The sequence below is a fragment of the Pinus tabuliformis genome, chromosome Q (genome assembly GCF_031772625.1).
Source record: "Pinus tabuliformis cultivar Carrire ecotype Pingquan chromosome Q, CPIR1, whole genome shotgun sequence".
Lineage (NCBI taxonomy): Eukaryota > Viridiplantae > Streptophyta > Pinopsida > Pinales > Pinaceae > Pinus > Pinus tabuliformis.
Window position 1 is genome coordinate 784,138,560 of NC_142296.1, and position 26,699 is coordinate 784,165,258.

At 41.8% G+C, this 26,699-nt stretch overlaps 1 pseudogene; it reads right to left on the reverse strand.

Annotated features, from left to right (window-relative positions):
• LOC149221829 (protein trichome birefringence-like 10) overlaps positions 1-25,607 on the reverse strand; it is a 75,626-nt pseudogene extending 50,019 nt beyond the window's left edge.
• Positions 25,608-26,699: the final 1,092 nt, after the last annotated feature.

Sequence of the window (26,699 nt, forward strand, 5' to 3'; positions counted from 1 at the left end):
GCCAGGTGTGTTTGGATCGACCCAAGGAAAAGAAAACATTTAGCATCAAGCCGCTTGGAGTTCAAGTGCACAAACAAAACTGCTGAATATGAAGCACTCGTCTTAGGTTTGCAATAAGCCCTCAGCCTCAACATTGTTATGCTAAAAGCGGTAGGTGATTCAGGGATTGTGGTATGACAAGTATGTAACACCATACACTATGTCTCACCTCATCTTAAGAGTTACCAACAAGAGGCATGGCTACTTATATCTAATCTCCAAGATTTTAATATCATATTTGCACCAAGAATGTGCAATGCAGCTGCAGATTCTCTGGAAAATGCAGTAGGATGACACCACTTAAGGATATATTTAGTGTTGAAATTTTGTATAAACCATCTATCCCTGACAAAATCACTAATTTGTGTGCTTTTGATGATGATGAACAGATACTAAATTTTATAGCCAACTATTGGCTTGAGGGGGTCTGGACCCATGTTCAGAGTTAGTTGCACCAACCAGCAAAACCCTACACTGTCGGCACTTTCGGCAACAACCTGCATAGCACAGGCTGTAGTCTCACCCAAGGCAGTATTCAGGGATGATAGAACCAGGTTTATGCATCCAGAGGTCTATATGACGTGTTCCCATTACTTCTAGGGATTTATTTCGGCCTTCACAAACCCTAACCCTTGAAACGCGAAAATTACAGTAATTTATAGAAAATAGATCTAAACTCTTCACTAAATGTTCTAAGAATTCATAACATCCTATAATTAACTAAGTCTACCACTTTAATTCATCTATTAAGCATGTCGTACAATAAATTGAAGTGAACAGGGTGAATGCACAGTAAATTCAGAAGTAAACATAAACACACAGATGCACAGATATAGCTCCAAAATACTCTTTATTATATTCAGATCTTCTATTACAAACTCTTTCTGCCCTGCGCACACAGTTGTAGGGCCCGCACATTGAGCTGTGAAATTACCAAGGTCTCTGCGCACACAACTGCAAGAGCCTTCCCTTTCACCTAAGTACAGAAAAAGAAAAAAAAGAAAAAAAACTCTTTTCACTTAGATCACTTTCCCATACATAGATATTCGATATTATATTATATCCTATGACTCTTTATGACTTTTTTTATAACATCTTCCATTACAATACCTTGGTTCACGAACCATGGGTGGGTCATAAAGAACTTAACTTCTAACAAACTAAATGGATTTGACCTTCCTAAAGCCCCTTTGACTCCTAATGACCTCCACTCCTCAAAATGCGGAGACTTTACAAAAATACAAAACTATTTTCAAAATTCAACCAAGGGGACCCTGTCCTAACTGGCCCCCAACACAAAGTCGTGACTCATCCTCGAGTCACTCTACTAGTGGCACCTCAATCTTCACCTGCAGATCACTAAGTTTGATCTTCAACACTTGCAGGTGTTTTTTCCCCTTTACAATGGCTTGACAGACTTCCTCGACAAATTTTTCTGTGGTTGGGCCTTCAACTACAAGGCCCATGGTTCTCTGCGTTTGTTGTCGCCTTCAGTATGATCTATACTAACAGTGTCAACTGACTTGCATCATCCACCTAGGGTTGTGTCTTTGAAGATATGATGGATTTCTTTCAATGCAGCTCATCAATCCCACTCTGGATGAGCTTTCACTCCTATAATCTTGTGAACCTTTCGACTGGTTCTAAGGTTCATGTTGTCGACCTAATCTCATCAAACTGCCTCTCCTTTTCTCAGATATCTACTGCAATCTTCTACAATGTTGGATTCTCTTGCAGCGAGGTCCATAATTCCATGGCTTTTTCAAACAAGTGGGTGTAGCCCTTGACTGCAACTTCTAAGCTATCCATCTCTTCTTTAATAGTAGCCTCACATTTCTCTTTGACTTTTGAAGGAGTGGTAGGCTGCAGCTTCAGTTGGAGCTCAAATATCTGTGGCTGCAACTCAAATCTAACTTTCCAATTTCCTCTTTCGACTCCTTGAATGCGAAAACTATATTTTGAATCTTCTCTGCAGAAGTCTCATCTTCTAGAATCTGAAGCTTGAGAAGCTCAATACAGGCCTATGCTATTGCTGCTTCTAGCTGCTCACTTTGTGCCATCACTTCCTCCCTTTGCTTGAGGACCTGTGCCTTTTCCTCAAACATCTACTGATTGTTGGTTTTGACTTCATTGATGATCAATAGTGCATGTTGTTCCCGAAATTTGAGCTCATCTAATACCCCTTGATGTAGCTAGTGCAGTGTTTGAATAGGGAGTGTCACCAGGTTCAGATGCAAATCATTCATATGTAAGAGGCATGCCATGTCTTCTGATGCCTCGACATGCAGTGACCCCTCTAGCAATTGTTTTGTGTGGAGGTCCATGATGAGCTCTACTACTAAGGACAACCCGCTCGCTTGTTTTAGGCTTGCTTTCTTCAGGCTCGCCTGTCGCACACTCACTTGAATGATACATGTTTGGACCTGCAATTCCCTCAAGCCAAGTTGCACCTTATCCAGTATTTGGTGGTATTTTTCTTCGATGTGGCCCCAAATATTCTTTAGGGCATCGTGGAACATATCGTCGATCTTGTCTAGGTCCTCCTATGTGAGGATGAAAGGTGTCGCGCTCGCCGATTTTTCTGACTTTTGCTTCTTGCACGGCCCTTTAGAACACCTCTTTTGCCTCTTCTTGGTGATGAAGGGGAACTCCAAGCTTGCACCCCCTTCCTCTTCTCCCTTTGTCTCTCCATCCACATTTGTGCACTCCATGTCTAACTTGTCGAGGTCAATAGTGGTCTACGACGTAGTAGAGGCCTTTTCTTTTGTTTCCTCTTTCTCCTTGGCAATAGCTTCTTTCTACTGCGCAACCTTCTCTTTTTTTGTTGTCTACACTACTTCACCTTCAACAGCCTTACTAGTTCCGACTCTGACATGAGAGGGGGTAAGCCAGTCACATAGCCATTTACTAACAACCCCCAGAATATCATCCTCCACGACTAAGTATGGAAACTTCTGCCATGTGCCCATGGAATCATTATTCACATGGATGTGCAGATTATGAAAATCTGTTGAAACATTATTGTATTTCGCATGAAAACTTGGTGATGACCTTGGCCGCTGGTTAATCACCATCCTTAGCTCTGACTAAAGTAAGACCCAAAATGTCTTTTTCTCCATAATGCGCTCGAGGTCTTTGGTGGCCCACATTAAAGCGAACTTCGCAGCCTCAGGTAGATCTAATTCCTGTTGAGGGAAACAACTTTCCTCGAGCATCCTCCAAACCACCAACGTGATCGACAACAACATCCACGTGCACTGGAATGCCTTGCCCTCATCCTAGGCTTCTCTACAATCCTCCAAAAATTGTGACATAGGTATGAGCCCAATTTTATTAGACTCCTTTAGCACACTGCATAGCCAAAGAGACTACTGGCACTGGCACTTCATCGGTACAACACTTCCTCACGAGTTTTCCAACCAAGATTTGTGCAAGGAACTGCACCATGCCATTCGATATGGAACTTATAGCATAGTCGCGTGACTTCTTCAACAGCTTGAAGTCGCTCTTCATTTTATCTGCCAAATTCTTCTCCTATGTCTTTCCCACGAAAGCCTCCACAGGGTCCACTCCTTGGTAAGGAAACAATGTGATTCTATTAATCAAAATGTCAGTAATCGGGATGGTCCCTCCCAACTAGAGCCACCCATTGTGCACCAGAATCAAAAATTGGCACACACAAATTGTATTAATAGTGGTGCAGCTAAAATATGGCACCCATGACACATTTAATAGCCTTGCTCACCCAACACTAGCCACCCATTTCATTGGCTCAAGTTTCGTGACCTTTGATTCTTCATCATATACCTTCTTCGGGTATTTTCTTGACTCCAACTCTGGGAACTTCACATGGTCCCCTAGGTCCCAATCATCCATTTTTAAGTATGGTATCCAAGCCAGAAAATTTCCCTCAAATGGCATATTCTCTGGAAACAAAGGTGTGGGGACCATGAACTTCATTGAATCCAGGTATTTAGGCACTTTAGCCATGGTTTTTCTTGGTGGTATATACTGCAGTAGCCGAGTTATCGGCTCAACCTCCTCTGCACCAATCTCCTAAACACCCCCGACTAGTTCTTCCTCATCTAAGTCTAAGGGCTCCATTGACTACCTGGATCGATCCATCTTTCCCTTTTGTCAAATCTCCATCCGATTTTTACGTGGTGATTGTTGCACCACTACTTTTTGGGGCTTCTTCTACTTCTTGTCTCCTGTCATGGAATCATATGGCTTAGGTCTTGGCGACCTAGGCGCTGTAGTAGGAAACCATATAAGTACAGGTTGGGCCAACTTTGGCTCAGGTCAAGTGCAGCCACTCTCCTAATGAATATCTCTCTCTACTATTCAGTTAAATTTGTGAATCCTTGTTGTGAAATATGCTCTTTAATTCTTTCCCAATCCACGACAGGCATACAACACTTCTCTTGGTGCAAAGTAAAGCAAAACAACTCAAGGACAATTATCAAGAAGAAAAGTGTTTGAATGTGGACTGGCATGCCATATTTATAGCTCAATTTGAATTCAAATCCATCCATTCCCTCTAAATCCCTGTCATTAATGCATTTTTGGAAGCAAATTTCCAAAGATATTCATCTTAAATTCTCCCCCCCCCCTTCGCTCCCTTTAACGAAAAAATCACCATCAAATCAACTACAGTGCTCCCAAAAGACACTTTTTGGCCAAGCTGCATAAGACCCACCATTGTACTGTAGCTCCTTCGTCGTAGTTATCCTCTGTGCCTTCCCTTGATTCGTTGCGCAGACCATTCACTTCCCCCAACCATCCTTGTGGCACTGTAGTCTTTAGTTATGCAATCCCTTGCAACTACCTAGACTACTAAGACTATCCCACCCCTATATAGTCATTACATAGGGGTAGGATCACCCCTGTACAATTTTAACCAAATCCCATCGACCTTTCCCAGAAACAACTCCCCACTCAACTTTGCGAGCTGAACCGCACCTCCATATGTAATATTCTTAATAATATATGGCCCCAGCCAATACATTTGGAACTTCCTAGGAAACTTTGTGCACTTACTTTCATACAACAATACCAAAGCTTTGTTCTAAGAAATGCGTTGTTTAATATGGTGATCATGCCATGCCTTTTCGCGATCCTTCTACACCTACTGATGAAAACCCACCAAGAAGCGATATTCCTCTAGCTCAACTAGTTGCGCGAGGCATTCTTCCATGGTAGCTTTATCAACCATGTTTGTAGTTGCAACAATCTGTAAACTTGGAAATATGTACTCCATCGAAATTACAGCTTCTTGTCCATAAACAAGTTTGAGCGGCGTTTGTCTAGTCAACTTCTTAAAGGTAGTTCTATACGCCTATAGAACAGCTGGTATGCGCACATCCCAATTATTTCGCTTCGCATTACAAATATTCGTTAAGGCATTTTCCATGATTTTGTTAAAGGCTTCCACTGTGTCGTTCATTTGATGATGATACAGCATGCGTTTCTGGTGATACATCTAGAATTCTTTGAGCAAAGCCAGAATTTTTTCATTCAAGAAGTACGAACCCCTACTGTTAGCTACCTATACCAATAGGTTTCATTTTTCATGATTGGCAGGAGAAGTGCCAATATGATCTACTTTGATGATTCAAAGATCTCATATTCTTGTGGAAGACACATATCTACAGTTGGTTGATGTTGTCCTACTTCTGAATGGGTGATCCAACAGTCTAAGCTGGGTGATGCCATGTTCAATTTTTTGTTGTAGATTAGAGAAAGAAATATGTCCAAACAGTTCAATCTTGGCAGATAAAGTAGTTAGGTAGAGAAAGAAGGTTCCCAACTGTTTAATCTGGGGCCTTGGAAGCAATAAGGATAGCCTTAGATAGAAAATCAAAAGAAAAAGCCAAAGGAAAAGAAAAGGCACATAAGGGTTTGCAAGTCTAAGTGCACCCTCTTTGAAGTAACAAAGAATGCTAGGCAATAGAGTGGGTAGGTAGATGGGGTTGCAGAAGCATGATTTCTTTCATATCACTGGCCCAAGCAAAGGAAATACATGGTGCCAGTGTAGATCTCTTAGTCAGCAGTTTTGCAGCAATACAATGAAGCATGTCTAACTTCCTAATCATCCCCCATCACCCTCCTTGCTAACATCCCAAGACCACCTATGTTCATGAAAGAAGTCAAACTCTTTTGTTAATTCTTGTTGCATTAAGAGCCACATTTCTTGTGTAAAATTCTTTTCATTTTGATCTACTTCCTAACTAAGTTTGTTTCCTTAAAAACTTAGTATCTATCACTTCCCATTCCTATTCCCCTCCAATACTAACTACTAACTCTATCTACACTTAATTCCCTATGTTTCCCTTTCCCTATTACTATAACACCATGGTGTATAAAACCCCAACAATATGTATATTCCCTCCCCCTTGGCATTATAGCCATATGTCCAAATATTGGACAGATCATGCAAAATTCAAAGTCTGGTTCAAGATGCTTTGTGCAAAATCAGGGATTAAACTAACCCCACGTTGGTTTAATAACCTAAGCCCTACCCCTTTTTCCCTTTACAACCCTTTGAAATCATTTTCCCACTTTACTTACAAAAAGGCCTTGTAAAAACCCACTATTACCCCTAACCCGCGCTATTTGCAATAAACACTAAAAACCCATTTTTCCGCCTATCCAAAGTTTTAGGTTAAAAAGCGCATTTTGCATAAAACATTGAAAAAACCCACAAATCCGCCAAAGTTTCCAAAGTCTCGCCTGGGCGCACATTTCAAAAAATACCATAAAATATTCCCCGCCCCGCTGCCGTATCGTCCTTCCGTTTTATCGACCCGTCGACCGTTGGATCTGGGCTTTCCCATCCGACGGCCCATATCAATATCGGGCCGCCCCCGATGACCGGACGTTACCTCCCGAAAAGTGTCAGAGGGTGACGTCAGGCCAGTGCCACGCGTCGCTCCCAAATCGTATCGGGAGGCCGCCTGCCATTACCGCCACCGTACCATAAGCGGTCCGATGGAACCGCTTACCGCCCTCCGTATACCGCCTACCAACGTCACGTCCACGTCATGCCAACTCATCATCGCATCGCCGCCCCGCCCGCCATGGATCCGAGCTGTCCGCCACCTCAGCAGTCCCCGTGGACCACTCACAGACCGCCACGTCACCCTTCCGTACTTGACCCCACCCGATGACGTCATGCTGACGTCATCCGGAAAAAGCGCGCCAAAGCCAAAATTGCCCATATTTGGCCGAAATTCATCGTTTTTTCGCACTTTTTCACAAAACAGCACTCTGCCTTCTGCATGTATTTTACGTCCATTGCTGCCGCCAACCTACTGAAAGTCACTCCACAGTTGCTGCCGCCTCCAAATTGACTTCAACCGAGTGCTGCTGTCGCTCCACGACCAGGTACTTACCATATTCTCTGCCTGTTGATTCTGTTCCGTCCCGCATTTGCTAGAAACCTGTGAATTGCCATTTTCGCTGGAGAATTCAACCTGCAACGCCTTGTAAACAAGTCAATTACTCTTACACCGGCCAATTGTGCCCAATTTCACTTCAATTATCCTTAAAAAGACCGTAAACCTGCAAGTTTACCTAAAACTGTTGCGCAGAACTGCATTTGCCCGAAGTTGGTCATAAATTGTATTAAAAACACATTCTGACCATGGAAACACCGGTGGCTTTGAATGTTGCCCCTTTAAATGCCCCGCACAGGGAGCTGGAATGGCAGTCCTTGGGTGATAGGGATTACCAGATGACAGAGACACTCTCAATGAACACCAAATATAATATCCATGTACTCAATGAGTTGAAGGCCCAGCACCTCAGTGGAACTGATATTCTAGGGATTTGGGACTCCAATTTGCCCATTTATAACCTCCCTCAAGTCAATGTCCTCCCAGACTTGATCCATCGATGCTGTTCTAGCTACGACCCATGTCAAAGAGCTGTCCTCAATACCTCAGGTGCAGTTTTGTTCCATATTACCCCTGAGGCTATAAATCAAATGCTGAACTTTCACTCTACAAAGCCATTGACTCCTCTCTCCATGATGGACTTACTAAAGAAAGGAGGCAAGCTGTCTAGTGCCCAAATCTTAAAGATAAATCAGCTATTCATTGAATCGGGCTCTGAAACTCTGAGGACCCCTCCTATAGGAAATGTATATTTCAATGAGTTGGGCAGGTTGCTTGTGGATTTGATCAGTTATGTCCTGGGTTACAGATCAGTTGAGGATGCTGATGAAACCATTCTGGTAATGATGTCTATCTTCTCCCCTGGAATGCCTCCTGCTGTGCACTATGATTATGCTGCATACATTGCTAATAAGATTCATGAACAATTGATGAATCTAGAGAGGGAAAAGGTGTTCAGATACACCTCATACATCTATCATTTGTTTCTATTTTATCAACCTGATGGCTTCCCTATTCCTCTCAAGAAGTTTGATGCTCAGGGAAACCCAAGGTCTGTGGTATTTTGGACTTCAGTCTTTCACCACACCTCTTACTCACCATACAGCTACTGTGAGTTCATAGACCTCTTCATCCATCCAGCTATGACATTGTTATTGGGCACCCCCCCTCCAAGATTGACAGATGAGATGCAAAGGATACTCCAGCTCTCAAAGGCCTACAGCATTGGGGATTGGTACTTCTACCAAAACCATACAGTAATCAGAATATATGGCTGTGAGTTGGCCCCATATAGGCTGCCAAGATATGTCCCTATGAGACTCTTTGCCTTAGAATACTTCAGGCAGTTTGGAAATGCAGACATGGTCCATTTCCACAGCAAAAACAAGAAGGTACAGCTCAAAATCAGAAACCAGCTAGGGCCTTTTCTGTATAACAAAAGGGAAGAAGGATGGAAAGAAGCAGATAGCATCCTAGAGGGTCTCCAATTGCAAACCAGTTTCCTCTGGTCACCCTATGACCCCAATCACTTCATTAGTCTTAGAAGGGTCAAATATAAGATGGCTAGTTATGATCATGTCAGGTTGCCTCATATTGAAAAATATGCAAACCTGTTAAGATGGAAAGAGGGCACTCTAGAAGAGGCAAGTACTAGAGAGGAAATACTACAAAGAGAGGCAAAGAAACTTGAGAAAGAAGCTGACTTGGAAACTTGTGGGCAGGTTTCCACTTCGTATCAAAGGCAACTTGGAGCAGTTGCCTCATCCTCTACAGCCCACCAGCAAGCAGCTAAAACTGTTCATCAGGTATCAAGCAAGGGTAAAGAAAAGGAGATGGAGCAGGAACAGCCACCCCCTACAGCAGAACAGCAAAAAGAGCAGCCAAAACAGCAAGAACAAGTGGCTGAAGCTCCCATTTCTACTGAGCAGCAGGCTCAACAAAGTGTGCCTCCAAGGCAGGAAACAGTAGTGGAGACCTCAGTGCTCCAAACACCAGTAAATGAAGAAAGAGGCAAGAAGAGGGACAGAGAGCAAGAGACTCCCCTCACCGCATCCACAAACCAAGGGGAGAAAAGGCAGAGATTAAATCCCCTCTCTGAAGAAGAAATGCCTATTGGGCAATCATTGGGTATGGGTCCACCAAGCATGGAGGCATCTGCCAGTTCCTTTCAGCAGGAACAAGAAAGAACCCTTGGAGGAGAGGTCAGCTCCTCAAGTCAGCAAAGGAGAGCTGAATCAGGCATTAAGCAACAATTCATTGACATCAAGAAGAGAAATGAGCCAGTCAGGCTCCAGCTCTATAATCACTTGCTTAAGATGGCCCCTACAAACCAGCAGAGGCTTATGTCAGCATATGACATAACAGAGGGGAAAATGACAATGAGTCATTTCATGCCCACTATGCTGCAGCCACAGTCAGCTGCAGACTATATAAGGACCAACCTTGAGGTCCTTGCAAAAGACATCCACCCTATGGACCAGATAGAGCTTCACAAGCAAACGGGTGAGATGGTCTATTCAACGCTGGCAGACAAAACATTCCTGGCACATAAATTGCAAAACAGTCTGCATAATACAACTGCTCAACTTGAGTTGGAGAAGGCATCCTCTCAGGCCAAAGACAACAGGATCAGGTCTTTGGAGGATATTATCATAGAGCTTGGGCATGACCCCAAGGATCCCAAAGCTATACAAGCACTGCTAAAGGAAAGAGATGCAGATATTGCAGCTTTAAAAAAGATGGTGAAGCTCCCAGCAACCCTTCACCCTCAAACAGAAGAGGTTGCCCAGCAAAGAAAGGACCAGGATGTAGCAGCCATGCTGCTAACACTGCACAAGCAACTGGTACAGACAAAGGGAAAATTGGTAGAGACAGAGGCTGCATTACAGGCAGCCCTACAGCAGAAAGAAGGAGGCCAAACATCTCAGCCCCCTCAACAAGTAATCAACCTTGAGGAACCCCCTCAAATTGTCACTCCTCCCACAGTGCAGACAGTTGAGACAGCTCCATCAACATCAGCACCAGCACCAACATCAGAGCAGGCTCCAAGCCTTGATATGCAGAAGTTGATGAATGAGATTCAAGTCCTAGAAGCCCAGATGGCAGAGCTGAATCAAGCCAAGGAGAAATTAGCTACCCTTAATGAAAAATATGACAAATCTAAGCAAAGTGTAGCTGAAAAAGGAAGAGAAGTGAAGGCTCTCAAGGAGAAGATAAAGGAGCTGGAGAAAGAGCTCACCCTTGACAAAGTGGTGACTGAGATCAAGAAAGTTCTATGGGCCAATATTGGCCAATCAATAACAGATCAATGGCAGTACATAGAGACTATTCATGAGCACATGGAGCTCATAGGCAGGGCACACAAAGAAAGCCAAAGAGCAAGGGCATCTCTAGGCACTATGCCTGAGATAGCCAATAGAATGATCAATGTTCTCAATAACCGCACAGGTCCTCAGCTAGCAGCAATAGGAATCCCCAATAGAACTGAAACCATCCTGATGATAAAGAGGGTCCTCACATTGAGAAATCTGGTGCAGACCTTGGATAGAAGGTGCCAGGAGATGCAAACAGAAGTAAATAAGTTCACAGATAAATTCACAGCATTACACAGCAGAGGCCTTCCCAGCTTACTGAACAGCGCAGGAAGGCTACTATCACATGAGAACTATGCGAAAAGGGTGAACACATATGCCACTAATCAGATCACTGTAGGATCAAGCACCCCAGAAGAAGCAGGGCCTGCATCTGGGCAGAGCCTCTATGAGAAAATAGAAAATTTGTTCTTTATTATGAATGAAATCAGGCATCTGTTTGAAGTGCCTCCTACTTACTTCAAATACACTGAGGCAGATGAGACATTAGGCACAATTTTGAGGCATCAGTTGCCTACACAGGAGTGGTGGACCAGCATGATACAGTTATTACTGTAAACAAGAGGCTTTCATCAAGTTTTTTCATCAAAATATAAGTCATCATGTTCAGAAAATTTGATGCATTCAGTATGACTGGAGAAGAATGGACTGAGCCAACTCAGCAAACCAATTCGGCCACTAAAGCAACACTGACAGCTACAGATGACAGGGCCGAGAAAGCTACAGCACGACAAAGCCATAAAGACATATCATTCAGCATTAATGCAGAAACGCTCAACCGACTCAGTGGCCTCCAAAGGTCAAAAAGACTTCTGACAGAACTAAAGAGTATTTATTTTGTATTTAGAGCAGCAATAACTTCTTTATCTGCTATCCTGAAAGTTGGTGAACGTATTTATTAATCAAATGACTCAGCGGTTCAGATATTTTTGTAAAACTGATTGTATATATTCCCCCTCGCATAAGCTAGCAGGGGTTGTTGATTTTCTCTTCAAGACCTCCTATGCTGTAAATGTTCAGAGTTTAATACAAAGAGCTGATGGAATTTCGAAAGTTCTGTGTTGTTTGATGCGTTGTGGTGTGTTTGTTGAATGCTACAGGATTCCTGTATATTTCATGACACAATAAGTTTCTTTAACCTCTTCGTTATGTATTTCATTCTTTCATAATCCATTCATGTTCTATGTTTCACAGTTTGATAGCAAGGAAAAAGAATAGCTTCAGGATTTATTCATTGAATACCCTGAACTCAATCTATGTTGTTATGAATGTTTTCCTCAGTTATAGTTATGATAGTGTAATTCTTAATTGCTGCACCTTCAGACTATAATTTTCACAGTGATTATTGTTCAGGAATTCAAGCCTGCTCCTGGGCAATATATCTCATTCTCACACCACCAGTTTAGTGGAAAACTCTTAATTGCCTTCCACTGGCTAATCATATTTCATCATCACAATTTCAAGTTTGTTTCATGGAATATCTAAATGGCCCTGCAGTTTAAACAATCCCACTCAACATTTCAAACAACCTACAACCACAGAATCCATTTCCCAATGGACTAAACTGTCTAAAGACCTCATCTTAGGTATTGAAAGACATCACTCAACCAAAATTTTAAACCAAACCCTCACCACATAACTAGCCTAAGATCCTCAAGAACAAAGTTAAAAAATTTAAAGAGAGAGCCCTCTCTGATTACAGGTTGGCTAGAACCTGTAATCCAAAGCTTGGTTAGTGGTTACCCCGGCCGTATTCCCTCAGGAGTCAAAGGGAACAACCTGGGTGTTAACACCTACCACTCATCAATATAATTGGGTAGCCAAACTAAGATAGGATGTATTAAAAAATTAACCTCGCAGTTTTGGTCATACTACAATCCTTCATAGGTTGTGCCTCAGCCCACTTGGTTAAATATTTGGTCATTGTAATGATGTATCTCGATACTGTCTTCTTTCCTAGTAGCCGAATTGGTCCCACAAAGCCTATTGCCCACTTATCAAATGGCTATAATGACACTTGTGGGTTGATAGAAAATTCATCTCTTCACGACGGCCTCCTCGTTCTGTGAAAAGCATCACATGTCGTGTAATAAGCCTTGGTATCCTTATGCACAGTCGGCCACCATAGTCCTACTTGTAGAATCTTCTGCATAGTTTCTCTTCCTACATAATGTCCTCCTGCAACTCCTCCATGTGTTTTGGTGAGGATACTTTGTCATTCATACTCCAGGACATACCTACACAATATTTCATCGGACCCCATTTTACATAAGTGTCCTGTGACAATGGAGAAATTTGCAGCCCTGACCACCAACTCTTTCTTTTGCTTCGTGGAATACCCTTTAGGATTTGTACTTATGGATAAGAACTGGATTATGTCAGCAAAATGCTCGTCTACGACACGCACATAAAAGAGTTGTGTATCAGGCAATCCTTCCTCCGGATTTTTAGGTTTGTCACCATTCTCAATGCACAAGAGGTGATTTGGTCCAAAATTTAGTCGCCCTAGCTTCACAATTACTTCAAAGTCATATTCTTGAAAAAGTAGCGGCCATCTATAGATTCCCCCTCCCTGGAACATAGGCTTGTTGAGCAAGTACTTCAAAGTAGAATGGTTTGTGTACATCTTGAACTACACTACCAACAAATACTGCTTGAACTACTCGAGCGCATACACCATTTCCAATCCTTCGTGCTTTGTGGTTGAATAATTCTTTTCTTCCTTTGATAACTTTCTACCCACAAACCCTATAAGATGGTCGATATCACCTTCACCTGGTTGGGTTAGCACAACTACTAGTGCTATGTTGGAAGCATCTACGTGTACGTGGAACTCATTCTTCCAGTCGGGGAACACTAGAATGGGCGTGGTGACTGTTTTTTCCTTCAAGACATCCAAACTCTTCTGGCAATCATCGTCCTAGCAAAACGTCACATCCTTTTTCAACAATTTTTCCATGGGCGCAGTGATCTGCACTTATGCTTTGATGAATTTCCCGTAATGCCCTGTGTGGCCCAACGTCACACACAGTTGTTTAAAATTCTTGGGGAGGCTCCAGATTAATAATCACTTCAATTTTGGTAGGGTCTACCATCAATCCCTGCTTGCAAACAACATGGCCCAAGAGTATCCCATAGGGTACACAGAATATGCATTTCTTCAGATTAAGGGATATCTGATACTTTCAACAAGTATCCAACATGAAGTGAATAATGGAAACATGTGTCTTTACTAACCCAAACATTGTCTAATCACTGAAGTAAAGCTCCAAAATCTTGTGAATAAATTCTTTGAAAGTTGCGACTACTACCATAGAGAAGATTGCAGGGGAGTTTTTAAGGCTAAAAGGCATAATAGTATACTGAAAACAACCCCATTCAATCTCGACAGTGGTCATACTCTGATCCTTCAATGCAATCTTAGTTTGACGATACCTTGAGAACCCATCAGTAAATGAATAGGCTTCTTGACCTCCAACATTTTTACTTCATCTATGAGTGGTGTAGCAAATGGATCATGGACACAAGTGTCATTCGACTTCCTTAAGTCTACTCATATTTGAATCTCACCCTTCGTCTTCTTTTCTTGAACTAACAGAGGAGTAACCCACTTCGTTTCTTAGACAGACTCAATAATCCCGGCTACAAGAAGATTATCCAATTCTTTGCACACTTTTTCCTTGTGCTTAGGATTCAATCAATAAGGGTGTTGCTTTACTGGCTTCGCATCAGGCTTCAAAGTGATCTTCATAATGCCCAGATTTCCTATTATCCCTTTCATGTCAGAGAAATGGTGTGAAACAAGTCTTGATATTCCCGGAATAACTCTGTGAATTTTTCTACTGCATCTTCCTCCCAATAGTCACCTATGTGTATGAACTTCGACTGTGCCTTTGATCCAATATCTATTTTCTTGATCTTCAAGGGCTTTGAGATATCAGGGACTTCCGCCTTAGGCCCTGCGACTTCTCGTTGTCCTTTTCACTAAGGAATATTAATGTTCCTATGATCTTCTTTGCCCTCCTCAGTGGTCACATTATAACATTTGAGCGCATGGCGCAGCTGCATGCTCCAGTCTAGTTGTACGCACGCAACAGGTTCCTTAGGCATTCTAAATATTGCAACTTTGATCTCTTGTAATGCTTCATCAATACTCTCAAATCCATCCTCAAAGCGAAAATTGAGCATCTAACTTTCCTTTAGAACATCCCATTCTGTGGTTCTGTGTTGGAACTCCATTTCTAGATACCAGTTCATCAGAATCGTATCCAAAGTGTGGAAAAATATATGAACCCATTTGGGATGTGATTCTTCTCCCCATGCTTTCGTCCATCAACCCATATTCTCACGTGGATCATCCTTCCCCATATATTTCTCCACAATGTGGGTATTGGCATACCCAAACCGCAGCTTCATCATTCATCGATATTCCTTCCAATATGCAAAGTTGTTCTTATGCGTACCCCACCATCTTGTAGGCGTAGCTCTCAATGCGATTTCTAATGTTTGGAATTGATGTTCCTCCAGTACATCCCTTTCAAATTTATCCAGAAATGAATTGAAATCTTCTAAACCATCATAATATGGTAAGTTGTGTACCTCAGTGGATATACATTAGAGTGACTTTGTAAGCCTATTGCATCACAATGTCGATACATCATGCAACTTGTTTTTCCAGTGTTCGAGCTCCTCATCTGAATATGAATTGCATGAGTTGTCCTTCTCCCAAGTAATTCGCCCATATACGGTAGGGTTGATCCAATCCTCATCTCACACAGTAAACTTATAGATTCTCAATATCATCCTCATCATCACAATTGCAAACTGGCTCAGTATATCACGCACCCTCGGTTGGATCCAATGGAACAATAACCCTTAGTTGTTTCTTTTCAAATGTCATATTACACTTCTTAAGTTTGATGACTACATTCATATCAAATGCCTAATCAATCCCAAGAAGTGTTGGGTATCAGTTACTATCATCCACTATTTCGATCACTTCAAAATGGGCCATGGTGTGTGCCTCTTCAATATCCACAGTCACCCCATGTAGGCGCCCCATAGGAATAATATTTTGTTGATTCGCCATTCTCAACTAGATTGGGGACCCCTATAGCATTGGTCTTCCCATTACTTCCCAGGTTTTCTTCGGCAGAACATTTTCATTAGACCCCAAATCAAGGGTTACCTGGTCCATTTCGAATTATCCAAACTAAGCAGTCAATCTCATTTCACGACCAATCCTTTCTTACTTTTGTTCACCTTATGTACTGTGTGTTGTTCCTAAAGTGGCTTATTCTTTCCAGTGCAGTTATCTGTCAACTCTTCCAGTCCCTCGACTTTTTTTGGTCCCTTAGGAGCTTCATGCAGGTCCAGAAGAAAGATTCCAATAATGATGGATCTGTTTCTTGCACAGTACTGACTCCTTCAAGCTTCTTTGTGCATGCACTTTGAGTCATTGATGTAGAAGCTCTTGAATATATGAAGCTTCCCCTTGCCTCCATAAACTTTTCCTTTACTTTATTCACACTAAATCCAGCCTCCTTGTTAGCAGCCTTGCGAACTAATACATTTTCCTCTGGTTGTCTCCCTTTATCCTCCCTGGTAGCTATGCCACTTAGCATGATGATATTAATGCTAGCACCCTCTTCTTGTGGTTCTAATCTCATCATTTGGATATTCTAGGTAGGTTGTTGAGTCAATGTCTTATTTTCTTACATCTTCACGATGAGCACGGGACAATCTTCTATGACATGATCAAATTGTTGACAATATTGATGTGAGGGGTGCATTGGATTCTTACAATCTCTACAAAGTGACCTGTTTCTCCACAGTTGTAACAAATATTCTGGCCACGACCTCTTGCTCCTCCTCCTCATCCTCTTCCTCATCCCTGAAACCCTCCGCGTGTTACAGTTACGCCTTGATCCTGAGGACAAGCCTCGACTATACTCTATATGTTGGTGTTATGTCAATCATCAATTCATAACTTTGGAAATTGCACTCATCATGACCTACATACTTATAAAAATTACAGAACAGTTGTTGGGGAGTCTGCATAAAATTATGCAGAAAATGACCATTGTTTATCATGTGTTTTCCTATAATCTAACAAATAACGCACCATGGTACCACTCTTTTACTTGGCTCGGCGTGTTTTATGGATTCAAGGGGATAGGTCCTCCCCTAAGGGACCAATAAGGGACCAGTAAGTCTCCTAGATCACTCACATCTATAATCAATGCACTTTTCATGGAAGAAGTGAGCCTGCTCTACCCGCCATTTTTGTTATCATTCGAAGTATTCAACTTCAATGTCCACAATTGTTTGCTTAACTCTGACGCACCAGTCAATGTTATGCCACTCTCCATTGCTAAATAGATCAATGCGCAATGGAGAAGTATAGCCACATAGATCATCCAACTTGACCGAACATGTGTACCAACCATTGGTGAACTCTGGGATGCAATCATCTGATTATTGTCTAACAGGCGAATTCACGAGTGCATCAACATTGTAATTGTGGAAATCCCAAAAGCATATGGCTTACTGCTTAGCAGAGACTAGTCTAGCAAGTTGCAAGGATATTTTACCATAGATTGGTCACATTTATGGCTTTCGTATCAGGGTAGAAACAACCAGATTCGAGTGTTGTCGAGAGGTATATGAAACACAATGTTACTCCCTTGGATAGTCAGAATGAATTGTTGGATTTTGCAAAACTTATGTTCATCAATTTATTTCTAGAAACACAGCTGGGGTATTATCTTACATAGCTAAGCCACACCTCACCAAATACACAATTGGGTCTCCTTCCTTGCCCAACTGGTGAAAATGAAACTTGTACAGTACTTTGTAACAGTAGTAGCAGTAGTGTTAGCAATATTAGCATGGCAAGCGGTCCTTGTACATACAACTTGTGGACCTTGTATTTTGATGGATCCAAAACACAGGATGGCTCTCGAGCCAGGTGTGTTTTGATCGACTCAAGGAAAAGAAAACATTTAGTCTCAAGCCACTTGGAGTTCGAGTGCACAAACAAGACTATTGAATATGAGGCACTCGTATTGGATTTGCAATAAGCCCTCAGCTTCACCGTTGTTATGCTGAAAGTGGTAGGTGATTCAGAGATTGCGATATGACAGGTACATAACACCATACACTATGTCTCACCTTGTCTTAAGATTTACCAGTAATAGGTTTGGCAGCCTATCTCTAATTTCCAAGATTTTAATATCATATATTTACCAAGAATTCGCAATGCAGCTACTAGGATGACACAACTTAGGGATATATTTATTGTTGAATTTTTTTGTAATCCATTTATCCTTGACAACATCAATAATTTGCGAATTTTTGATGATGATGAACAGATACTACATTTCATAGCTAGCTATTTGCTTGAGGGGGTCTGGACCCAAGTTCAGAGTTAGTTACGCCAACCAACAAAACCCTACACTATCGGCCCTTTCGGTAATAACCCTCGTAGCGCATGCTGTAATCTCACCCGAGGTAGTATTGGGGGATGACATAACCAAGTTCGTAGATCCAGAGGTTTGGATGACATGTTTCTATTACTTCTGGGGCTTTCTTTTGGCCTTCGCGAACGCTAACCCTTGAAACGCGGAAATTACAGTACTTTATAGAAAACATATCTAAACTCTTCGCTAAATGTTCTAAGCATCCACAACATCTTGTAATTGACTAGATATACTACTTTTGTGCATCTATTTAGCATGTCTTGCAATAAATTGTAGTAAATAGGGAAAATGCACAGTAAATTCAGAAGTAAACATAAACGCACAGATGCACAAATATAGTTCCAAAATAATCTTTATTATATTCAGATCTTCTATTATAGACTCCTTTTTCCCTGCACACAATTGCAGGGGTTCGTGCACTCAGCTGCGGACTTACCAAGGTCTCCACGCACACAACTGTAGGAGCCTTCCTCTTGACCTAACTACAAAAAATAGACTCTTTTGATTTAGATCACTCTCCCATACATAGATATTTGATATTAGATTATCTCCTATGACTCTCTATGACTCTTTTTATAACATCTTCCATTACAATACCATGGTTCACGAACCATGAGCAGGTCATAAAACAACTTAAATTCTAATAAACCAAGGGACTTTGACCTTCCTAAAGCCCCTTTGACTCCTAACGACCTCCACACACCATTCCTCAAAATAGGGAGACTTTAAAAAAATACAAAACTATCTCCAAAATTGACACCAAGGGAAGTTGTCCCAATAGGCCCCCCACACAAAGTTGTGACTTGTCCTCGAGTCACTCTACTGGTGGCACCTCGATTTTCACCTGCACATCATTAATTTTGATATTCAACACTTGCAGGTGTGTTATCCCCTATGCAGCAACCTGACGAACTTCCTCGACCAATTTTTCTGTGGTCAAGCCTTAGACTGCAAGGCCCATGGTTCTCTACATTTTCTGCATCACCTTTAGCTTTCTCTGTACTAATAGTGTCAACTGACTTTCTTCTTCCACCCAGGGTTGCAGCCTTGAAGATGCGATGGATTCCTTTTGATGCAATTCATCGATCCCACTCTGGATGAGATTTCCCTCCTACAATCTTGTGAACCTTTGCCCTGGTGTTAAGGTTCGTGCTGTCGACTTGATCTCGTCGAGCTTCCTCTACATTTCTCTTATATTTGTTGCAATCTTTTGCAAAGTTGGATCCTCCTGCAACAAGATCCACGGTTCCATGGTTTTTTAAAACAAGTGGGTGCATCCCTTGACTGCAGCTTCTAAGGTAGCCATCTCTTCTTTAATAACAACCTTGTGCTACTCTCTAACTTCTGGAGGAGTGGTTGGCAGCAGCTTAGGTTGGAGCTAACATATCTGTAGTTGCAGCTTAAATCTAACTTTTCCAATTTCCTCCTTCGACTCTTAGACTATGGAAGCTAGCTTTTAAATCTTCTGTGTGGAGTCTGCATCTACTGGAATCTGAAGCTCGAGAAGCTCAATAAAATCCTGAGCTATTACTGCTTCTAATTGCTGACTTCGCGCCATCACTTCCTCCCATTCCTTGAGGGCTTGCACCTTTTCCTCGAACATCTATTAATTTTTGGTTTTGAATTCATATATGATTAGCAGTATGCATTCTTCCCAAACTCTGAGCTCATTTGAGCTCCTTGATGTAGCTAGTGCAATGTCTGAATAGGATGTGCTACCAAGTTCAGACTCAAATCCTTCATCTGTAAGAGGTGCGCCCTGTCTTTTGATGCCTCGACGTGCAGTGACCCCTCTGGAAACTGTACTGTGTTGAGGTCCATGGTGAGCTATGCTGCTAAGGCTGACCTGCTCACTTGTTTCAATCTCACTTTATTCAAGCTCACCTGTCCCACGCTCGCTTGAATGATACCTATTTGGACCTGCAATTCCCTTAGGCCCTGTTGCACCTTATCCAGCGTTTGTGTTGGGTTGTGTTATATTCTTTCCACGACTAACCTAAGTAGCTAACTGGGGGGTTATAAGGGGGGCGGAGCCCCCCCTTTGTTGCGCTGATTGCATAGCGGGGGGATTCATAGGGGGTTTGAGGGGTGCAAGTAACCCCACTCTATCGGGTCCGGGGCAATGCCCCAGAAAATTTGGTTTTGGACCTGATGTTAGGTTGGGAAGACCTACCTACGGTTTTGTGCATGATTTTTGCACATGGTTTTGGACGCAATGGTTTTCGGTCCATGGTATTGGATGCTTCAGCATGTATAAATATATATTGTAACATTGAAAGGAACATAATGAAAAAAAAATTTGGTAGTCCCAGTTTGGGGATCCATGGGGAAAATCTCTGTGTATATGTGTTTTATATGTTATGCTCTCGCATTATTTATTTTCTGTGTTTTAGAATTCGTATGCAGGTAATTTCTATACAGGGTTAAAACCTACATTTGGTATCAGAGTTGTTTTGGCTTCAAGGGGACGCCTTTGTTGCTGAGGGGTTTCGCTCGGGCCTATGGTATACCATGTTCAGTGGGAGATCTACAAGATCGATTCTGGTGGTGAAAGAAGATGGAAAGCAGTGGAAAGATAGAGATCGAGAAATTTAATGGTCATATTTTGAGTTGTGGAAATTCAAGATGTAGGATCCGTTGGTGGATAAATATTAGTGGATCGTGGTAGATTCGGGTACTAAACCAACGGGAGTGTCCGATGAAGAATGGAAGAAGTTGGATCGAAAGGCAAAGAGCACAATACGATTGTGTGTCTCAGATTCAGTATTGCTAAATGTATCAGGGGAAGCTACAGTGAAGGCTTTGTGGGACAAGTTAGGGACTTTGTACCAATCTAAGTCTCTGGTGAATAAACTGTTCCTATGGAAAAAGTTGTATAACCTAAGGATGAAAGACGGAGACTCAGTGACAGAGCATCTAAATGCATTTAATACTATGGTAAGTTAGTTATCGTCTGTTGATATCAAAATTTTAGATGAAGATAAGTGCATTAGTTTGTTGTGTTCTCTACTAGATTTGTGGGATAGTCTAGTTATTGCAATAGGTAGCAATGCAACTGCCTTGCAGTTTGATGAAATAGTCTCATCCGTGCTAATGGAGGAGATGAGACAAAAAAATTTGGAGAGCCAAAATGGTGAAGCCTTGTCTGTACGAGAACGGTCCTAGAACAGAAACAAAAATAATTCATTGAGTGGAAGATCTAAATCTAGAGGGAGATCTAAATCTCTAGGAAAACCTATAAAGGTGGTGTGCTAGAAATGCGGAAAGGAAGGGCACTACAAAAGGGACTGTAAATCTAAAGCTCCTGAAAAAGGAAATCGATCTGATGATGCTCCTTCTACAGAGGCCAAAATCACCTCGGATGGAGGTGGGGATGTGTACTTGGCTTCTTCAAGTACAAATGTAGATCATGAGGCATGGTTGATTGACTCAGGTGCATCCTTTCACTTCACTCCCCATAGAGAGTGGTTTTGCAAGCATGAGAAATATTATGGTGGTGATGTCTTCTTAGGGGATGACAAGAAGGCTAGAATCGTTGGTCGCGAAAAATTAAAGTTGAAGTTGCAAGGTGGAAGGGTTAGAACACTTCTGGGTGTTCTCCATATTCTTGCATTAGCTAGAAACCTGATTTCTATAAGCAAGCTGGATGATACGTGTAAAAACAGTGTTTGAGAAGGATACCTACAAGATGGTTCAGGGGGCACTGGTATTGATGCGGGGAGTTTGAATTGAAACTCTGTAAAGCTACAAGGTAGCACTATTTTTGATGGGTGCAACAGTTCTGTGGTTCCTGAAGGTGGAGCAGAAAATCTAGTGGTCTCTAGAGAGAAGACCATGCTGTGGCATCAAAGGCTTGGACATTTTGGAGAGAAGGGCCTTAGAGTACTTCATGGTAAAGGTATGGTAGAAGGTATGAGGAATAGCTCTTTGGATTCTTATTTCTGTGAAAAATGTGTATATGGGAAGCAGAATCGGGTGAGTTTCCCCTCTAGTGGTAAGACGACGAAACAGATATTAGAGCTGGTGCACAATGATGTGTTTGGACCTGTGAAGGTTCCATCACTGGGTAAGTTTGTGTACTATGTATCATTTATAAATGAATTCTCAAGGAATACATGGATATATTTCCTTAAGAAGAAATCTGAAGTCTTTGACAAGTTTAAAGAATTTAAGGCTCTAGCGGAAAACCAGACAGAGAAGAAGGTAAAGGTGTTGAGGACAGATAATGGTGGAGAATTTTGAAGTAAGGAATTTGAAGAATTCTATAAGACATGTGGTATAGCACAGAAGAAGACTACTCCATATACATCTCCGCAAAATGGAGTTGCAGAAAGAATGAATAAGATGTTTATGGAAAGGGCAAGAAGCATGATCAGTGGTGTCAGGTTAGGACAAGAATTCTGGGCAGAGGCAGTGGAGATAGCATGTTACCTAGTCAATAGATCACCTTCATCAGCATTGGAGGATAAGACTCCACACGAGGTATGGACTGGTAAGAAACCCTCTCTTTCACATCTGAGGGTATTTGGATGTGATGCATATGTACATGTTCCAAAGGAGAAACGAACCAAGTTGGATAGTAAATCTGAAAAGTGCATCTTTATTGGGTATAAGGATGGTTTAAAGGGTTATAAGCTTTGGAACCTAGTAACAAGGAAGGTTGTGTACAATCAAGATGTGGTGTTTAGAGAGGTGAAAGATGTTATTAAACATGAAGTCCAACCAAAGGAACCTGAGAATATAGAGTTTGAGCTAAAGGAGGAAGAATCAGACTCTACAATAGAGGAGGAATCAGAAGATGAAGAGCCACAAAATCCGAGTGTGAGAAAATCAATTCGAGAAAGAAGGCAGCCATAAAGGTATAGTCCATCTACTTTCTGTTCAAATTTTTCTTTATCTATTACTGATTATGATCCCATAACTATGAAGGAAGCAGTAGATTCAGAGGATGGAAAACTCTGGAAAGAGGCCATGGTTGATGAAATGGCATCTTTGCACAAAAATGAGGCTTGGGATCTGGTGGAGTTGCCGGGTGGAAGGAAACCCATTGGCAGCAAATGGGTGTTAAAGACGAAGACAAATGTAGAAGGAATGGTGGAGAAATACAAAGCTCAGTTGGTAGCAAAAGGTTATTCCCAGGTGCCGAGAATTGATTTTGGTAATATTTTTTCTCCTGTTGCCAAGGTAACTTCTATTAGATTATTTTTATTTGTTGTTGTTGCTTTTGATTTTGAGGTAGAACAGATGGATGTGAAGACAAAATTTCTTCACGAGGATCTGGAAGAGGAGATCTACATGAAGCAACCTGAAGGCTTTGCGGTGAAGGGTAAGAAAGAACTGGTATGCAAGTTAAACAAGTCTCTGTATGGGTTAAAACAGTCACCAAGGATGTGGTATCAGAAATTTGATACATTTATATGGGGAATTGGCTTCACCAGAAGAAAAGCATATCACTGTGTGTATTTTAAATTAATTGGTGACTATGTTATTTATCTGGTCTTATATGTGGATGATATGTTGTTGGTTGGAAATGACAAAGAAATTATCCAGGATTTGAAGACCCATTTGTCCTCCAAATTAAACATAAAAGTTCTTGGAGCTGCAAGCTATATTTTGGGCATGGAAATTAAAAGAGATCAGACAAAGAGGAAGCTTTGGTTACATCAGAGGAAGTATGTTGAGACAATATTGCATAGTTTTAATATGCAGGATAGTAAACCGGTGAAGGTTCCTATTCTTGTAGGTGTAAAGTTGTCTATTGAACAGTGTCCCAAGACACAAGAAGAGGAAGAGGACATGTCCCGTGTTCCATATGCAAGTGCAGTCAGTAGCCTGATGTATGCAATGGTCTGTACTAGACCAGACATTACACATGCAGTGGGAGTATTGAGCAGGTTTATGTCAAAACCATGGAAGGAGCACTAGACAGCAGTGAAGCGGGTTTTTAGGTATTTGCGTGGCACTAGTGATTATGGTTTGTGTTACCAAGGAATACCAAGATTGGACAAAGTGTTGGATATTCATGGCTTTGTTGATGGAGACTGGGTTGGAGATCTGGATCAGAGAAAATCTACAAGTGGGTATGTGTTTAACCTGTTTAGAGGTGTAGTCAGTTGGATGAGTAAGAAACAATATGTAGTGGAACTATCAACAATAGACGCAGAATACATGGCAGCCGCTCATGCAAGCAAGGAAGCAGTCTGGTTGCAGATATTGTGTTCAAATATGGGGTTAGTATAGGGAGCTATAAGGATAGACTGTGACAGCCAAAGTGCAATTTTCTTGGAAAAGAACCCTGCATATCATTCAAATACAAAGCCATTGATGTTCAGTATCACTTTGTGAGGGATATGATAGAAGAAAAAAAGGTGTTGCTGGTAAAGGTGGACACTTTGAAGAATACTGCAAATGCATTAACAAAATCTATGAGCTCTAAGAAGTTCTCTTGGTGTAGAGAAACAATGGGCATTGCAGGGCTGGATAAATGACTAAGCTCTCTTGTCGCCCCCTGTCGAAAGAAAACAACAAGTGGGAGAATGTTGGGTTGTGTTATATTCTTTCCACGACTAACCCACATGGTTAACGGGGGGGTTAGAAGGGAGGCGGAGCCCCCCCTTAGTTGCGTTGATTGCGTAGCGGGGGGAGTCATAGGGGGTTTGAGGGTGGAGGTAACCCCACTCTATGGGATCCGAGGCAGTGCCCCAGAAAATTTTGGTTTTGGACCCTATGTTAGGTTGGGCAGACCTGCGTATGGTTTTGTGCATGATTTTTGCACATGGTTTTGGATGCGATGGTTTTTGGTCCATGGTTTTGGATGCGATGGTTTTTGGTCCGTGGTTTTGGATGCGATGGTTTTCGGTTCATGGTATTGGATGCTTCGGCATGTATAAATATGTATTGTAACATTGAAAGGAACATAATGAAAAAAAAAGGCTGGTAGTCCCAGTTTTGGGATCCAGGGGAAAATATATATGTATATGTGTTTTATGTGTTATGCTCTCACATTATTTATTTTCTATGTTTTAGAATTTGTATGTAAGTAATTTCTGTACATGGTTAAAACCTACAGTTTGGTAGTATTGTTCTTCAATATGGCCCCAAATATTCTTTTTAGTTTCGCAGACCACATCGTCGATCTCATCTAGGTCTCCCTCTGTGAGGACCAAAGTCATCGCGCACGCCGATTTTTCTGACTTCTGCTTCTTGCACAGCCCTGTATAACTCCTCTTTTGCCTCTTCTTAGTGATGAAGGGGGACTCCAAGCCTGCTCCCCCTTCCTCTTCTCCCTCTATCTCTCCCTCCACATTTGTGTGCTCCATATCTAACTCGCCGAGGTCAATAGTGGCCTGCAACTTAGTAGAGGCCTTTTCTTTTGTTGCATCCTTCTCCTTGGGAGAAACTTCTTTCTGCTACGTAGCCTTCTATTTTGTAGCAGCCTTCTCTTTTGCATAAACCTTTTGTGATTCCTTCCTCTTCTATTTAGCTATTGTTTTCGTTGATGTGGTCTGCGCTGCTTCACCTTCAGTAGCCTTAATAATTTCCACGTTGATATCAGAGGGGTCGACCAGTCACTTGGCCATTTATTAACAACCCCTAGAATATCATCCTCAGCGAATAAGTTTGGAAACTTGTGCCATGTGCCCTTGGCATCTTTCTTCGTGCGGATGTGCAAATTATGAAAATATGCCTTGAAATCTGCAATATTTATGTACTGTGCATGCAAACTTGGTGATAACCTTGGTTGTTACCATCCTCGGCTCTGACTCAAATAAGACCCAAAATATCTTCATCTCCATAATGTGCTCAAGGTCTTTGGTGGCCCATAGCGAAGTGAACTTCACAGCCTCAGGTAGATCTAAGTCCTGTTGAGGGAACTGACTTTCTTCAGGTGTCCTCCAGGTCCCCAACATGATCAACAACAACAACCACACGTAGTGGAATTCATTTCCCTCATCTTGGGCCTCTACAATCCTCCAAAAGTTCATGACATAGGTATTGAGCCCAATTGCATTGGACTACTTTGGCACACTATGCAACCAAAGAGACTACTAATTCTGGAACTTCATCGGCGCAACACTTCCTCATGATTTTTCCAGCCAAGATTTGTGCAGCAAACTGCACCAGGCCATCTGATATGGAACTTATAGCATAATTGCGCACGACTTATTCAACAACTTGAATTCGCTCTTCATTTGATCTGCCAATTTCTTCACCTACAACTTTCCTAGGAAAGCCTCTACAAGGTCCAATCCATGTAAGGAAGTACCATGATTTTTTGAATCATGTCAGTAATTCGGATGGGACTTTCCAACAAGAAGCACCCATCATGTACCAATGTCAACAATTGGCACACACAAACTATATTAATATAGTGGTGCGGTTAAAATGTGGCACCCGCAACATATTTAAGA